Source organism: Rhinopithecus roxellana, chromosome 5, assembly GCF_007565055.1.
Source record: "Rhinopithecus roxellana isolate Shanxi Qingling chromosome 5, ASM756505v1, whole genome shotgun sequence".
Classification (NCBI taxonomy): domain Eukaryota; kingdom Metazoa; phylum Chordata; class Mammalia; order Primates; family Cercopithecidae; genus Rhinopithecus; species Rhinopithecus roxellana.
Genome location: NC_044553.1, coordinates 129,698,298 through 129,714,123, shown reverse-complemented (window position 1 = coordinate 129,714,123; position 15,826 = coordinate 129,698,298). Strand labels below are relative to the sequence as shown.

The 15,826-nt window shown below is 42.1% G+C and overlaps 1 protein-coding gene across 2 annotated transcripts in view; it reads left to right on the top strand.

Moving 5' to 3' along the window:
• The window catches only part of SNRPN (small nuclear ribonucleoprotein polypeptide N), a 149,014-nt gene that overhangs the window by 30,078 nt on the left and 103,110 nt on the right, over positions 1–15,826 (top strand). Inside the window, exon 1 of one of the 2 annotated variants that reach the window (XM_030931117.1) lies at positions 1,263–1,469. The exons of the other annotated variant lie outside the window; for it this stretch is intronic. The gene's annotated coding sequence lies outside the window, so the exon portion shown is untranslated. Of the gene's footprint in view, positions 1–1,262; positions 1,470–15,826 lie in introns of those variants that run through there. 2 annotated transcript variants of the gene reach the window in all.

Below are 15,826 nucleotides of genomic sequence, written 5' to 3'. Positions count from 1 at the left end.
GGTCAGGAGTTTGAGACTAGCCTGGCCAATGTGGCAAAATCCCATCTCTACTAAAAATACAAAAGGCCGGGCGCGGTGGCTCAAGCCTGTAATCCCAGCACTTTGGGAGGCCGAGACGGGCGGATCATGATGTCAGGCGATCGAGACCATCCTGGCTAACCCAGTGAAACCCCGTCTCTACTAAAAATACAAAAAAAAAAAAAAAAAACTAGCCGGGCGAGGTGGCGGGCGCCTGTAGTCCCAGCTACTCCGGAGGCTGAGGCAGGAGAATGGCGTGAACCCGGGAGGCGGAGCTTGCAGTGAGCTGAGATCCGGCCACTGCACTCCAGCCCAGGCGACAGAGCAAGACTCCGTCTCAAAAAAAAATAAAAATAAAAAAATAAAAATACAAAAAAAATTATCCAGGCATGCTGGCAGACACCTGTAATCTCAGCTACTCAGGAGGCTGAGGCAGGAGAATTGCTTGAACCCAGAGGGCGGAGGTTGCAGTGAGCCAAGATTGCACCACTGCACTCCAGCCTGGGCAACAGAGTGAGACTCTGTCTCAGAAAAAAAAAAAAAAAGAAATGTTATTCTACCCTGTGAAGTCATGTTCCCAAACTAGATGTAAATCCTGTGTGAAATTGATTTAATAAATAGGTCTAAGATCCACCTAGGAATGATTTTATGTGTAATGTGAGGTTATAGACCAGATTTTATTTTTTCCTGTGGATGTATTTCTTGGAATATTTATTGAAAAATCCACATTCCCCCAATTAATCTCATAAATTGTGTATATACACATGTGTCTGATTTGCTGACTCCCTTTTTTTCCATTGGTTTATTTCTCTTTGTGAAAATATCACACTATTTTAGTAAGAAACTTCATTTAACACAAGAATTCTCTCTCTAGGGCCTTCTCTTAACCCAGTGTGCTATTATGTAAAAAAGAAAGGACGAAAATCTGTAGGCCTTGCACCTACCAATATGCTCAGTTGCCCGTTGAAAAAAGAGGATAATTTAGAACTCATCATTACTGTTGACACTTCTGTCTTTAATGTCCTTGTGAATCTTAGACAACCTCCCCAACATCGTTCCCTGCTTTGTTTGCTTAGTCCATTCTTGGTAGATTTTATGAGATGTCAATATTCCTCATTAGGATTCCCTCCTTCTGAAGCCTTTGGGATTTTGTACCCACCCAGCAACCACCAGAGGTGGCAGAAACCCCTACAGACATCCCTCTTGCGCAAGCGCAGTTGCCCCAAGAATGCGGGCCTCCTGCTGCAGACCACGCCCACCAAGGGCGGGGCCACAGCCACTGCAGCTGAGCTCAGCGCCTTCTGTGGGGTCTACAGTGTGGCAAGGCCAGCTGCCCCCTGGCTTTCCTCTGGAGCTGTTTGAGGAATGCGGTTCTTTTGCATAAGAAAGGCTTTTCTCTCCAGTCATTCTGCTTGCTGATCAAGAACACTTAACAGCTTCAGGCTCTCCTGGTAATATTCATTCTTACTTTTGTGTTTTTGTTTTAAGGTCCAAATATCTTTAATATTTGTATGCAGTTTTCTTTTTTATAATTTCACATAAACATCATCTAAAACCAACTTCGCATGTTCGTATTCTGTATTAACAACTTTCATTTTCGTATTTAAAAATGCATTCATAATCATTTTTTCAAAGTATCTTGTCAGCTCTTTTCATCTTTTCCATTATCATTCTTTACCTGTGCAATGGAAATATTACTTTCATTAGGAAAAGCAGATGTTACACGCTTTTTAGTGTTGTCGAGAAATTTCCTATGAAATATCTCTGGTTGAAAAGGAGAGGAACAAGATTTTCTCTGAGGCACAAGATCAAATATGCTCAGAATTTCATGCTTTAATAAAGGCTGTGATTATTTTCATGATATTGTTTAGCTTGTTCTAATTGTAAAAGGTGGACAAAATTAATTTATGTAGACAGAACATTATGACTCCCATTCTAAATGTAGAGACAGTCACTCCGCACTGCGCAAATAGGAATGTCGTCATGTTGTTTGCTTTTCTCCTTACCCAAAAACTGTAGACATTGCCTAGTCTTTGATTTGTTTTCCCAACTTGCTTTTGTAATTGTCTGCATGATGTTTGCACAGATAACCAATAATATAGATGTATATTTTTTCTTACTATTTGATGAATGATTACTACATTTTTTTTTTTTTTTTTAGTTTTCAGTGAACCAAAAATATCATTCAGAAAACGTTGTCATCCATATCCAGGTAGCATATAGTTTTATAATCTGATCTTGTAATAAGGAAATTACAGTCCTTAATGATTTTCTATTATTAGCATTTTTTAAGTTTTGACGCTTGTGAGTGTTTGGGGATTTTCTTTTCTTTCTTTTTTTTTCCTTTTTTTGACTCTGTCAATAATTTAACACCTTTGTATTGGTTATCTTCTGGGTTGATGTCCATTGTTTAGGCTGAACCTTCGACACTTCTCTGAGGTAGTTTTTATGTGAATTGGTAACCACCCAAGGGGTTCACCTTGCCAGCTGTCTAGACAGAGCCGATTTCTCAAAACAGGGGAACTGTAATAGGGAAACAACAGTTCACCCAGAGTCGGCTGTGCGGGAGACCATAGTTTTATTATTCCTCAAATCAGTCTCCCTCCCCGTAGGGGGATCAGGGGTTTCTAAGAATAATTTGGCGGGTAGGGGGTCAGAAAGAGGGGAGTGCTGATTGGTCAGGTTGGAGATGAAACCATAGGGAGTGGAAGCTGTCCTCTTGCGCTGAGTCAGTTCCCCGGTTGGGGCCATAAGATCAGATGAGTCAGCTTATTGATCTGGGTGGTATCCGCTGATCCATTGAGTGCAGGGCCTGGAATATATCTCAAGTACTGACTGAGCTTAGGTTTCTCAATAGTGATGTTATCCCCAGGAGCAGTTTGAGGCGGTTTAGAGTCCTGCAGTCTCCAGCTGAATGAATCCTAAACCCTAATTTCTAATCTTGTAGCCGATTCGTTATTCCTGCAAAGGCATGATGGAGGGGTGTTGTTTTGGGAAAGGTCTGTTACATCTTCGTTTAAAAGCTAAGCTATACACTAAATTCCTCCTGAAGTTAGTGGGGAATGAACAAGGGCGGCTTGGAGGTCAGAAGCCAGATGGAGTCGTTTAGGTTGGATATCTTTCATTGTAATAATTTTCTCGGTTATGATTTTTTGCAAAGGCGGTTGCAAAGCGATAGTTTAGTGTCCTGGGTAGTGAAAATGGGATTCCTCAACCTGAGTTGAACATGGATTTCCTCCTGAAGAAACAATTTAGGGCTCCAAATAGGAGACTAGGGGCCGGGCGCAGTTGCTCACACCTGTAACCTCAGCACTTTGGTAGGCTAAGGCGGGTGGATCACAAGGCCAGGAGTTCGAGACTAACCTGGCCAACATGGTGAAACCCTGTCTACCAAAAAAAAAAAAAAAAAATTAGCCGGGCATGGTGGCATGCACCTGTAATCCCAGCTACTCAGCAGGCTGAGGCAGGAGAATTGCTTGAACTCAGGAGGCTGAGGTTGCAGTGAGCCAAGATCAAGCCACTGCACTCCAGCCTGGGTAACAGAGAAAAACTCTGTGGGATATGATGAGGTCTCTCTTCAAATAGCCTGATCAATTCTTTATTATTTAATTCATAGTAAACCCCCCAGCCCCTTTTCCTTTTTTCCCTTTTTTCCTTTCTGCCTTTGTTACGTGCCCGGACACGCCACAGTACCAGGCTTATCAGTACCAGCTCACATCCTTTCCTTATTTGGCAAGGAGACTAGCTCTCTAGCTCATTGCAGACACCCCTTCCCCTCTCCTCTCTCTCCCTTACATGCCCACCTCATCTAAAGAAAGTTCAAATATCTAGTCAACCGGGATTAGTTCACATTGTGCGACCGGACTCCGGCCAATGGGGAAAGGGTAGAGGGGCAGGACTTGCGTCAGGAATAAAGGCTCTTGTGCCCCTTTGTTCAGGTGTGCTTTCATGGCGGCTGGCCAAGGAGAAGCACCCCTCTGCGCAGAAGTAAAATTGCTTTGCTAAGAAACCTTCGTTTGAGTGTTCAATCTCCTTAGGATTTTGAGCATTATTCCCAACAATTCAATCTCAAAAAAAAAAAGACCAGGATTGATTTAGGGCCTGTATTGTAAATTGTACAAATGTCAACAGGATTGTATTGAGAGGAACACATTCTCCAGTGAAGGAAGCATTCCTGCAGGATGAGTCCCTGAGACTCACTAGCAAATTTCATACAAGTGATGAAATCCTCAGTCTAATGGACTAAAACAATTCCGGGGCATTTGTTAAAGATGTTTAAGATGTGAGAAACCAACAGATTAACAGTATTGATACTTTGTGTATATTTTTATTCCAAATTAATAGATGTGTTACAGGGAAAGGGTCCTGATCCAGACCCCAAGAGAGGGGCCTTGATATTCAGGGCCAGTCTGCAGAGTAAAGTTAAAGTAAGTTGATTAAGAAAGTAAAGGAAGAAAAGAATGGTTATGCCATCGACAGCAGCCCTGTGGGCTGCTGGATTCCCATTTTTATTGTTATTTATTGATTATATGCTAAACAAAGGGTGGATTATCCCTGCCTCCCCTTTTTAGACCACATAAGGTAACTTTCTGACGTTGCCATGGCATTTGTAAACTGTCGTGGTGCTGGTGGGATGTAGCACTGAGGACAACCAGAGGTCACTCTCGTCACCATCATGGTTTTCATGGGTTTTAGCCGGCCTCTTTACTGCATGCTGTTTTATCGGCAAGGTCTTTATGACCTGTATCTTGTGCGAATCTCCTGATGTGACTTAAAATGACTTAACCATCTGGGAATGCAGCCCAGTAGGTCTCATCCTCATTTTACCCAGCCCCATTCAAGATGGAGTTGCTCCCCTTTTTAGACGTCTGTTCACGTGCCTCTGGCAGGTGGACATTTGTTTGCCAAGCAATGCTGCAGTCAGGGGCTCTGGATTTCAGTCCTCCATACAGAGAATGTCAAGGGCAGACCTTAATAAAAATAAATAAATGAATAACCAAATTTTAAAAATTACTTCTCATTTCCATTCTTTTATTGTGTTATAATCTGACACCATTAACTTTAATTTCCTTGCATATGGAGAGCAACTTGATACAAACTGTGGTATTTATTTAGTGAAGAGAAGAGACAAGATGATTCCCAAATGTAAAGAAAACTGGAAGTTTTGTGGGAAACAATAGAGGAGATAAGACTTACCAGTTTCTGCCGGGCGCGGTGGCTCACGCCTGTAATCCCAGCACTTTGGGAGGCCAAGGCAGGCAGATCATGAGGTCAGGAGATCGAGACCATCCTGGCTAACCCAGTGAAACCCTGTCTCCACTAAAAATACAAAAAATTAGCTGGGCGTTGTGGCAGGCACCTGTAGTCCCAGCTACTCGGGAGGCTGAGGCAGGAGAATTGCTTGAACCCGGGAGGCAGAGCTTGCAGTGAGCTGAGATTGCACCACTGCACTCCAGCCTGGGCGACAGAGCAAGAACTCCGTCTCAAAAAAAAAAAAACAAAAAATTTACCAGTTTCTATTTATTTTAATGAGAATTGTGTGGCTCATTTATAAATAGAAAGCTCCATTTAAATTACAGGTGCTTTTTGATTTATGATGAGGTTACTTCCAGATAAACCCATCACAAGTTAAAAATGTCATCAGTCAAAAATGCATTGAAGACACCTAACTTACTTAAAATCATAGCGTAGCCTATCCTCCTTAAGTGTGCTCAAAACAATTATATTAGCCTAATGTTTGGAAAAATCATCCACACAAAGCCTATTTTATCATAAAGTGTTGAATATCTCATGTAATTTATTGAATACTGTACTGAAACAGAGAAACAGAAAGACTGGACACTCAAAGTATAGTTTCCATTAATATGTATTGCTTTTGTTTAATTTTAAAATTTTAATTTGAATCATAGCAAGTCAGGAAGCCCATATATTATAAAATGTAATAAGTTTACCAGCCATAAATAACAACCAATCACAGGAAACTCAGGGATTTGGTTGAGGTGAGGTGGTTCAACCTATTACACCCATTTCCTTCATCTCTAATGGGCTGCCCTTCATCCTTGGGGTTGTTGCAGGGTGGCTGTGCAGTACAAAGACCTGAGAATCACTTGAATCTGGAAAGCGGAGGTTGCACTGAGCTGAGATTGTGCCACTGCACTCTGGCCACTGCATTTTAGCATAATCCACCCTTTGTTTAGCATATAATCAATAAATAACAATAAAAATGGGAGTTCAGCAGCCCACAGGGCCGCTGTCGATGGCATAACCATTCTTTTTTTCCTTTACTTTCTTAATAAACTTGCTTTCACTTTGCTCTGCAGACTGGCCCTGAGTATCAAGGCCCCTCTCTTGGGGTCTGGATCAGGACCCTTTCCCTGTAACGTATCTATTAATTTGGAATAAAAATATACATAAAGTATCAATGCTGTTATTTATTCATGTACTTATTTTTATTAAGGTCTGCCCTTGACATTTTCTGTATGGAGGACTGAAATCCAGAGCCCCTGACTGCAGCATTGCTTGGCAAACAAATGTCCATCTGCCAGAGGCACGTGAATCAGAGCAGCTCCATCTTGAATGGGGCTGGGTGAAATCTAGCAGATAGGGCAACAGAGTGAGACCCTATCTCAAAAACATAAATAAATAAAAGGAAAATATCTCTGTCAAAGTGCAGTGATGCATTGCTTCATCATGGAAATACCATCTAAGAAATGCATCGTTGAGAGCATTACACAAACATAGAGGGCATAGCCTACTACACATCCAGGCTGTATGGTGTTTACTATTGCTCCCAAGCCATAAGCCTATAAGCATGTGACCATCCTAAATACTATAGGCAATTGTAACACAATGATAAGCATTTCAACATATAACCTATCTAAACACAGAAAACGTAAAAATATGGTATAAAACAAAAATTATTGTTCCGTTGTACAGACGGTTGCCATGCCTGGAGCTTGCAGGACTGGAAGTTCTTCTGGGTGAGTCAGTGCTTGAGTTCTGTGAAGACCTAGGACATTACTGTACACTACTGCAGACTTTAGAAACACTGTAAACTAAGGCTACACTTAATTTATTAAAAACTGAAGTAATTGTTTTATGACATTATGACAGCTTTGACATCTCTAGGTGATAGGAAGTTTTCAGGTCCATTATAATCTTTTTTTTTTTTTTTGGGGGGGGGATGGAGTCTCGCTCTGTCGCCCAGGCTGGAGTGCAGTGGCCGGATCTCAGCTCACTGCAAGCTCCGCCTCCCGGGTTTACGCCATTCTCCTGCCTCAGCCTCCCGAGTAGCTGGGACTACAGGCGCCCGCCACCTCGCCCGGCTAGTTTTTTTTTGTATTTTTTAGTAGAGACGGGGTTTCACCGTGTTCGCCAGGATGGTCTCGATCTCCTGACCTCGTGATCCGCCCGTCTCGGCCTCCCAAAGTGCTGGGATTACAGGCGTGAGCCACCGCGCCCGGCCTATTTATGTTAAAAGCCCTTCCGTAGTTATAAAAGCATAAGTGTTAGTCACATAAAAATATAAACAATCTTGAAATTAATTCATAAGTAAATTAATAGATATCTTGAAATTGTGCTTATGATAGTTCTAAACCAGACTTTAATGCACAATCTTGAATATCTTAATCACACTGGCATGAAGACTGATGGCAATAAAACATTTCTTAACAAAAGACACTGCAGCATTTTCTGTGCAATTTGCACCATTCCTCTTCACGCCTGTTCTGTCAGTGTTGCTGCAGGCCATCCTACAAGAAATGACAACAGGTTTCAGTACAAGTTCATGCAAATAATGAAAAGCATGTCATGGCTACCACTAGGCTAACAGCTATTATAATAAAATTTGAATAAAAAAAGACTAGAAATGATGAAATATGACAATAACGTTGGAAATATTTATCAAGGGAGCCATATTAATATAGGTGAATTTTAGAGAACAAAATACTTTTCCTAGGTTTGCAAGGACAAAACTGTCCAAAAGAACAGAAGAGGGACAGATGAGGTAGAAGCAGCATGGCCCATGAGAGGGGCTCTGTGGTGGATTGAGGATGGAGAGGCTGGTGAAAAGGCTGGGCAGAGTCAGGGCTCACATCCTGACCTGAGAACAGAAGAGAGCACAAGAAACAGGTTCATCTTCAGGTACAAACCCTCTTCGGACTGAAAGAGAGATGGGGTGTCTAGGGAAGTAGGCAAGCATTTGGGTGAGGAGAGTCACTGATTCATTAGTGAAACACAGCAAAAGCAAAATCTGTGCTGCTGTTTGTCCACTGCAGATGTGGGGCTCACAGGGGAGCAACATAGACAAAGTTGCCAAATTCTCAGACCAGTGGGGATTCAGAAAACTCAACAGAAACTGAACTACAAGTGCAAGAGCTGCCCTTGGGCACTCAGGGGACAGGCATCAGGCCTGGGATGCGATGGACAAGGGGGGCCTCCAGGAGGAGGAGCATTGGAGGAGATGCTGGAGAGTGAGGGGCCGAGGTCCACCAGACAGGGGAGGGAAAGGGAAGAGGAAACCGTGTGTCTGGCACAGGTCAGGGCGTGAGATAAGGACAGTGGGTTGGAAGGATCGCTGGAATGAGTAATATGTGAGGAGGCAGAAGCAGGAAGGACAGACCATGAAGGGACTGGGCAGGGGAGGGAGGGCAGCTCTGGAAGTGATGCAGAGGCTACTCCCTAAGGACTGCATTCTGTGGGGAGAAGTTCAAATGCCTTTTCTTCTTTTAAGTGTTACCCACAGTCCATGAGATCTACTGACAAGGAAGACAGTTGGAACAAGTAAGGATAGTCCTTGTTTGATGGCAAAGAGCAGCAGCATTACCAGGAGGGGTTGGTGATGGGGAGGGGCAAGGTTGGGGAAGGGCAGAGAAGTTTCTTTCCCCTCAGCCATTTTGCAGATGTAGGTTGGATCACTGGATCACAAATTCACAGTGGCTGGCTCACAGCCACCTTGCATCACAGGGTGAGAGCGGCCTCACAGGAAACTGCAGATGAGGGAGGTTCACAGCTGCACAGAAGAAGGACCCCAGGTAACTTTCAGTGAAGGTTGGCAGGGGGCTGCAGAGGTGACAGCAATGATGATGGTGGGCAGTGTGCAGCCTTTTGGGGCACTGTCTTCATGGACATGCAGATGTGCACCCATCTGTGTCTGCATGTCCTCTTCAGTATTCTGACATTCTTATAAAATCCTCATGAGTTTCTCATTGTTCTGAGACCATAACATGTATTTTGACTTTTTTCTATCGTATGTACCTTTTCTTGTGTACCTAGCAAAATTTACCTAAATTCCTTGTTGCTAGATTATTCATAGCTATTTTATACATAGCTAATAACATAGTTATTAAGTATTTTCCAACTTAATAACTAAATGAATTGCTCTGCTTTGTGTGCTTTTGCTTAATCATTCCTGAAGATTCATGTCTCCTCACTTCAGGGGAGCCACCCCTGCATGTTGATAAGCAGGAGTTCAGTTTAGAGTGTTCTGTTTTCCTAGTTACCTGCGGACACAGCTATGCTCTGGAAGCTATGAAACTCTCAATACTCATTTGAAAATTCCAATTGCTTTATCTTTTACTTAGCTTTCACCTTATTTACAGTACTCTCCATTTTCTTTTTTCTTTTTTTTCTTTTTTTGTTTTTTTTTTTTTTTTTTGAGGCGGAGTCTTCCTCTGTTGCCCAGGCTGGAGTGCAGTGGCCGGATCTCAGCTCACTGCAAGCTCCGCCTCCCGGGTTTACACCATTCTCCTGCCTCAGCCTCCCGAGTAGCTGGGACCACAGGCGCCCGCCACCTAGCCCGGCTAGTTTTTTGTATTTTTTTAGTAGAGATGGGGTTTCACCGTGTTAGCCAGGATGGTCTCGATCTCCTGACCTCGTGATCCACCTGCCTCAGCCTCCCAGAGTGCTGGGAGGTGAGCCACCGTGCCTGGCCCTTTTTTTTTTTTGAAGTGGAATTTTGCTTTTGTCACGCAGGCTAGAGTACAATGGCTCAATCTCGGCTCACTGCAACCTCTCCCTCCTGGATTCAAGCGATTCTCTTGCCTCAGCCTCCCTAGTAGCTGGGATGAGTCCTTGTTTGATGGGAAGTTTCCGTTTCCAAAAACAAAAAAATAAAATAAATAAATAAATAAAAATTTTTACAAAGAAAAGAAAAAGAGAGCAGGCGCCTGCCACCACGCCCAGCTCATGTTTGTATTTGTGGTAGAAACAGGGTTTCACCATGTTGGCCAGACTGGTCTCCAACTCCTGACCTCAGGTGATCTGCCCACCTCAGCCTCCCAAAGTGCTGGGATTACAGGTGTGAGCCACCGAGCCCGGCCAATGGTTTTTGTTTGTTTGTTTGCTTTGTTTTCAATAGATACATTTCCCCCCATGCTCCCTCACTGCATTCTCCAAATTTTGATAAGATGCATTTTAATTTAAACTTAGTTCAAAATGTCGTTTAATTTTCTCTTGAGATTTCTTGCATCATGTGTTATTTAAAAGTATGTTGGTTAATCTCCGTGTAGTTTGAAGTTTACCAGTTATGTGCCTTTTATTGATTTTGATCTTAATTTTATTGGGGTTTTAGGGTATATATTTGTTAACATGAAAATCATAAGATCTATACATTTGGAAAGAAAAAAAGTTATAAATATTCTTGAAGGTAGCCCTATGGCATGTGTACTGAACAAACATGCATGTAACCTATGACCCATGTTCATCTTGGTGTGAAGACTGAGTTTTGTTTCTTTTTTTTTTTTTTTTCTTTTTGAGACAGAGTCTTACTCTGTCCCCCAGGCTGGAGTGCCGTGGCACCATCATGGCTTACTGTAACCTCTACCTCCCGGGTTCAAGCGATTCACCTGCCTCAGCCTCCCAAATAACTGGGGTTACAGGCACTTGCCACCATGTCCAGCTAATTTTTGTATTTTTAGTTGAGACAGGATTTCACCATGTTGGCCAGGCTGGTCTTGAACTCCTGACCTCAGCTAATCCACCCGCCTTGGCCTCCCAAAGTGGTATGATTACAGGAACGAGCCACCGCGCCCGGCCAAGACTTAACGTTTAAATGTATTACAGTTAGGCCCTACGCACAGAAGCCCCTTTCAGGACACAAAGGTAGACAAGTACACAGTCTCTGTAAACCAGTCAGACCCAGTACATGTTTGGTGGGCTCTTATCAGAAGAAAGTCACTGAAATCAGTCTCTTGTGCAATCAAAGCCATAGCTATGGCTGGAGGAACAGAGGGTGGAGTCAGCGTCTGGCGGTGGATGAGCTGCAAATTGTTTTAAGATTGTTTGTGTGGAAGTCAGTGCTTGCTTATTGGCTAGAGAAAAAGATAAACCTCCTGTGAGTTAGAACATACCTCAAGTATAGGGGTGAGTGACTTAACCCTTGCCTGGCATGGCCTTAGGTCTTGTTTATAATTTGATACCTTATTGCCACCAAGAAGAGTTCATTCCTTCATTCTTATGATCTCTATTTTAACATGAATGCTGGTCAGTTGTTGTGTCTAAACTGCAAAAGAGACAGATGATAAGGAGGCATGTCCCACTTCCTGTCCCATCGTGGCTGGAAACTCAGTCTTTATAGTTTCCTTGGGGTCCTGTCTGTTCAGTCAGTTGGGAGGCTTAGGATTTTATTTTTAATTCTCATAGAGTGTTGAAGTCACCCACTATAATAGTGGATTCATCTATTTTTCTGTTTTAACAGTTTCTGCCTCATAGTTGTATGTTCTGTTGCTACATGTTAGAATTATTATACTTTCTTGGAAAATTGACCCCACTATTATTATGTAATGCCTTTCTATTTCCCTGACAATTTTTCTAACTCTATAGTCAGCTTTTTCTGAAATTAATATAACTACTCCTGCTTTTTCTATTTGCTTGCGATATTTTGTTCCATCTTTTACTTTCAGTTAGTATGTCTCCATTTTTATTAAATAACAGATGAAACGAGATGTATGTACTATGTATAACATGAGGTTTGAATAATAATGTGCGTTGTGGAATAGCTAAATCCAGCTAATTAACATGTGCACTACCTCACATAGTTATCATTTTTGTGGAGAGAACACTTTCTATCCACTTTTTTTTTTTTTTTTTTTTTTTGAGACAGAGTCTTGCTCTGTCGCCCAGGCTGGAGTGCAGTGTTGCGATCTCGGCTCACTGCAAGCTCCGCCTCCCGGGTTCATGCCATTCTCCTGCCTCAGCCTCCCAGGTAGCTGGGATTACAGGTGCCTGCCACTATGCCCGGCTAATGTTTTGTATTTTTAGTAGAGACGGGGTTTCACCATGTTAGCCAGGATGGGCTCGATCTCCTGACCTTGTGATCCACGCACCTCGGCCTCCCAAAGTGCTGGAATTACAGGTGTGAGCCATCGCGCCTGACCGTTCTATCCACTTTTTTAGCATTTTAAAAAATAGACACAGGCTCTCCCTCTGCACCTAGGCTGGAGTGCAGTGGTTTGACCACAGCTCACTGCAGGGTAGACCTCCTGAGCTCAAGCAATCCTCCTGCCTCAGCTTCCCATGTGGCTGGGACTACCAGTGCACACCACCATGCCCAGCTAATTTTTATCATTTTAAAAATAAGACTGTATGTTTTTTAACTATAGAGACCATGTTGTACAATAGATCTCTTGAAATTGTTCCTCCTTTCTGACTGAAATTTTCTATCAATCCACAAACATCTGCCCAACCCCACCCTCAACCCCAGGCTCTGGTAACTACCGTTCTATACCCCCACTTGTACGAAATCACATTTTTTAGATTTCACATGAGTAAGATCTTGAGGTATTTATCTTTGCATGCTTAACATTTCAGTTAACATACTCCAGGTTCAACCATGTTGTTGCAAATGACAGGATTTCCTTTTTATATGCCTCAGTAATGCTCCATTGGGGATAGATACATAATTTTCTTTATCTGTCAATGGACACATAGGTTGATTCCATATCTTAGCTATTGTGAACAATGCTAAACAGTTCTCATTGAGGAGTGTTGAAGTCACCAACTATAATAGTGGATTCATCTATTTTTCCTGTTTTAACAGTTTCTGCCTCATAGTGGTTTGAACGATGCTAAAATATACATGAGAGTGTGGATATCTCTTCAACATACCGATTTCATTTTCTTCGAATATGTAACAAGCGTTGGGATTGCTAGATCTTATGGTAGTTCTATTTTTAATTTTTTGAGGGGCCTCTATACTTTTTTCCATAATGGCTGTACCGATTAACATTCTCATCAACAGTGTGCAGGGGTTTCCTTTACATTCTCACCAACACCAACATTTACAACCTTTACATTCTCACCAACATCTTTACTCTTTTTGATAATGGCTTTGTAATAGGTATAATGTGATATCTCATTTTGGTTTTAATTTACAATTCCCTATACCTGTCTTTATATTGAAATGTTTTCTTTAGAGAACATACAGTTAGGTCTTGTTTTTGATCCACTCAAACAATCTGTGTCTTTTCATTGGTGGTTTTTGGACCATTGACAGTCAACGTGATGATTGATATAGCAGATTGACATCTACCATATTTATTTCTGCTTTTCATTTGCTGCCCTTGTTCTTTGTTCGTCCTCCTGTCTTCCATTTGTTTGCTTCCCTTTATGGTTTTAATTGAGAATTTTACATGATCCAATTTTCTCTTCTTAGCATATCATTTATTTTCTTTTTATTTTTAAATATTTTAGTAGTTGCCATATAAAGAAAACTTTTTCATATTTTAGTTGATATAACAGATAACAGTTTGTTAAAAACAAAAATTGTAGCCATGTATTTGACGAGGTATTCTTATGTTTATAGTTTGTGTGTGCATGCATATGGGTGGGGGTGTGTGTGTGTGTGTACACATATATATACATATACATATACATGAATGCGCATATCTAAATGCCGTGAATGACAGCAATAGTGAAAATACCAAAGGTACAAATTAGGATTGTTTCCTTCTTACAGGCAACTCACACTACTTGTGAACTGATAGAGTGTTATTTGAAAGGGAGTTTGAATTAACTGTGAATTTAGCGACTGGTTATTGGATTAAGGTCCTCCATTCCTTGGCTGGCTGTTGTCCAGAGGCTGCGTTCAGCTCTTCCCATGTTGGCTTCTCCCACATGGCAGAATGCTCCATCAAAGGTACAAAGGGAGAGTTTGCTAGCAAGACAGAAATAACGATTTTACATAGCATAATTACCCATGTGATATACCTTCAGCTGTGCTCTATTCCCTTGTTTCAAAATAAGTTAAGGTTCCTGCCCATGCTTACAGGGAGAGGATTAGAATGCAAGGTTGTGCTCACCAGTAGGTAAGAATCATTGGGTGCCAATCTAGGGTCTGCCTGCTCTGTCAGATCTTCAACCTACAACAGTTTCTGAGTGTTCAATTATTTTGTATAACCTGAACTCTTTTGCAAAGTACCAGTCAGGTATTTTATGGCATGTCTCACAAAATGGATTAGTCTCATGGGTCTCATTATTACAGTAGAGATAAGCATTAATTTAGACACATGTATCTGAGTGTTAAGAAAAACTGAACAATATATCACTTAGAAATACAAAAGGAGAGGCCAGGTGCAATAGCTCACACTCGTCTTCCCAGCACTTTGGGAGGACGAGGTGGGAGGATCACTTGAGGCCAGGAGTTCCAGACTAGCCTAGGCAACATAGCCAGACCCTATCTCTAACAACAACAACAACAACAAAAATTAAAAATTGGCCAGGCATGGTGGTGCACACCTGTGGTGCCAGCTACTAGGGAGGCTGAGGCAGCAGGATGTCTTGAACCTGGGAGATGGAGGCTGAAGTGAGCCATGATCACATGACTGTGCTCCAGCCTGAGCTACAGAGTGATACCCTGTCTCAAAAAAAATGGAGATATGGGCCGGGCGCGGTGGCTCAAGCCTGTAATCCCAGCACTTTGAGAGGCCAAGACGGGCGGATCACGAGGTCAGGAGATCGAGACCATCCTGGCTAACACGGTGAAACCCCGTCTCTACTAAAAAATACAAAAAAAAAACTAGCCGGGCGAGGTGGCGGGCGCCTGTAGTCCCAGCTACTTGGAGGCTGAGGCAGGAGAATGGCGTGAACCCGGGAGGCGGAGCTTGCAGTGAGCTGAGAACAGGCCACTGCACTCCAGCCTGGGCGACAGAGCGAGACTCCGTCTCAAAAAAAAAAAAAAAATGGAGCTATGCACTAAGGGGCATTCAACAATATTGACAAGGTTTGGCTTGTTATACTGGGAAGGGAATTTATAAAAAAAAGAAACTTGTTAAATTTTAGAATAGTTTAGATTTACACAGCAGTTGCCAAGATAATACAGATCATTTGCTTATGCCTGGCATATAGTTTCCTTTATTGTTAATCCCTTACATTAGTGGGTGATATTTGTCACAATTCATAATTCAATAGTACACATTATCTTCTCTACAATTCACATTTTATTTAGAATTTTTCTTCTACCTAATGAACACTTGTGTTTCAGGATCCCCTCCAGGAGACCACATCATGTTTAGAAATCCCATCTCATTAGGTTCCTTCTGCCTGTGACAAATTCTCAGACTTCCCTTGTTATTCATGACATTAACATCCCCAATTTGGGATTTCTCTGACATTTTTCTCATGATTATACTGGAGTTGGGTTTGGGGAAGGAAGATCACCGAGAGAAAATGTCATTGTAATCACATCATATCACAGGTGTCTACTATCAACTCGATTCATGCCTGTTGACAGTAATTTAACTACCTGGACAAGGTAGCTTTTGTCAGATTTCTTTACTGTAAAATTATTTCTTTCTCCACTCTCCCTGTTTTA